Genomic DNA, 2,845 nt, shown 5'->3' with positions numbered 1-2,845 from the left:
CCTAGAGAAAACTTACATCGATCTTGATAACTTCTTGGACTAATAGGCGAATGAGAGTCTACTGCGAAGGTTGGGGTGTTTTGGTCTCGTGCAGTAGAATTACATAGATCGCCATTGGTCTCGGGGATGTTTAGATTTATTGAGAACGGAATAACTGAAGAACACAACCCTTTTGATTTCCATCAGATCTCCGACGAAGGATGGCGGAGCTACTGCAATCGCTATGTGTCCGTGGGGTGTTTTGGGGGTCTGTTGGAAGCGGGACACCTGAAGAAGAACGTATAAATAGCGGGAATAACCCTTTCAACTTCTAACGGTTAAATATTATAAAAGCCTTTCCAAAATTAAGATCAAGATTTCGTCTATTATAACTTAATTGAATTAAAATGTTTATTTATAAATGGATTTTGTCATTGTAATGTTCAAATTTGGCATATGATCCCACTTTTTTTAAGTTTTAACCCACTAGGTTAAAATATTTTACATTAAAATACTAATTGTAGAATGTATTTATTATCACCTGATTGAGTATTATTAGACAAATAATAATTGATTGAAGTATGTCAATGTGGAGTAAATTAAAAAAAATAAAACATTTATGTTATTTATAATTTAAATTAAAGCCAACATAAAAAACAATATAATTTGGTCAATATTTGTTTTAACCATCATATTTTTAACTAAAAAAATCACTAATATTTTCAAAAAATTATATCACAACCACTGTTACTTGTTGCTTCCTATTTTGCATGTTCTACTGGTCTAAAAAAAACCATTCCAATTTAGAAAAAAAAAACAATTGTGGCAATTATTGTTTATTTCCTTTTGTTATTTTAAATTTTTTTTTTATCAAAATTTATAATTTTTTATTCTTCATAAAAGACATCCATATCGATATTTGAATCAAATATTGGAAATTCTTTGTAACAAAAGATTGTATGAAAAAAAAATTCTACTTGTGAATTTGACTTGAGAAGTATGGTTTTAAGGTTTTTCTAGGTTACATAAAACATATTTGCACATAGGGATGACAAAAAAACCCACACCCAATGGGAAACCCGAAACCCGCACCCGTTTTGACTGGGGAATACTTAAGTTGACCGGCGATGTGGAATCCCCGAATAAAAAAAGTGGGGATGGGGATACCCTTAATCCCCAACCCTGGACCCGTCCCCGACATATATTAATATATAAAAATAATAGAGAACATGTATTTATAGAACAATTTATAATACATAAAATTTGATCTAAGTAACCTAACTCATTAGTAATTACTTGGTTGAAATTATACTTTTACTTTTTCTTTTATCTAATTTAAACTCATGTATATTTTTTTTCTCTTTGGTTGATCTATTTTACCTAAAATATCAATCTGCTAATTTTTTTGCTACTTGATTTTTCATGTATGTATTTAAATTTGGTAGAAAATTTATTCATATTTTTATGCAATTTATGAGTACTTATATATTTTATAAAATCTTTAAACTTATGATGGTAAAATTGAAATTTAGAGTTTTTTCTAACGTAAAAGTTTGCATATTAAAAGAGAAAAAGAAATTCTCGTTTCCCCGTTGGGGATCCTCGGTCCCCGTTGCACACCGGGGATTGGAATGAGGATTCGGGGATGAGGATGAGGATTGGGGTCCCCTTTGTTCCCCGCCCTCGTTGCCATCCCTATTTGCACACCGGAATTTCACATAAACATTTTATGATATTTTCTCATTATAGCAACATACTATGAAAAACTAATTTAATCTAGGTATAATCGAAAATACGATATTAGAATACATACCTTTAAGTATATTAAAATATACTAACTATTGAGTTTTCAAATGCTCCATAGAAAGCTAACATCCAATAAATGTGAATGTCTTTAATGTTTCACACCCAAAACTGTAGAACACTAGAACTTGAAAGAGAGAGATGAGAAAGAAGTGAAATTCGTATTTCACTTTCTAGGTATGATAAGCCACGAAATTTTGATGCCCACGAGTCCTATTTATAGTTTGGGTAACTTATAAATAAATCTAGATTTAAACAATTAAATATTAGATCTTGTCCCCAGTTCAAATCGTTTTCTTATCAGCCAACAGGAGGCTTCCAAAAACCCTCCTCAAAAACTTCCATGCTCGGATGGTTCTACAATTGCTTCTTTTGTTCAACTATTGGAGAATTACAATCCGTAACCTTTAATTAATTAATTCTAAATTAATTTCATATTAACTCCGACTAATAATTAATCAATTCCAACTATTTATAATTAATTTATTAATCATATAATAAAGTCGTTTATAGCTATTTCTAGTTTTTGAAGGCAACCCAAAAGGACTTTACTTTTATTCACTAAGATTATGCCAATTTAGTTAAGACTTTATACATCTTCATCTAACAGTATTCCACTTAGATAAGTCGTCAACTAAAATTTCAAGTATAAACTTTGAATAACCAGTAAAGAGTTCTTTCCACAGCTACTGTTGTAACGCCTCGATTTCCAGGTATTTACAATTTTGATCCTTATGATGTAAATTGTTTGCAAAATGGTCCCATGTGATGTGGCACTTAAATAAAATGTGTGGATCTGATGGCGTACGTGGATGAAGGCTAAACCTTAATTTTTAGGATTTGGACTCTATTTAAGCATCATTAACTCCCAATACCTCTTCCTATCGCTAGCCTTCACCCCTCATTTTGTATCTTGCAAACCCTAATCCACCTTTTGATCGTTTTGAGCCTTAGAGTGTGTTGTTGGTGTTCTTGAAGGAGGAAGAAGGAAGTGGATTCACCTTAGAAGCTCAAGACCTCTTTGTATCTAGAAACATCTTGCCCTCAAGCTTCATTTCGAGGT

Source organism: Lactuca sativa, chromosome 4 (genome assembly GCF_002870075.4).
Source record: "Lactuca sativa cultivar Salinas chromosome 4, Lsat_Salinas_v11, whole genome shotgun sequence".
NCBI classification, from domain to species: Eukaryota; Viridiplantae; Streptophyta; class Magnoliopsida; order Asterales; family Asteraceae; genus Lactuca; species Lactuca sativa.
This window is presented reverse-complemented; position numbering follows the sequence as displayed.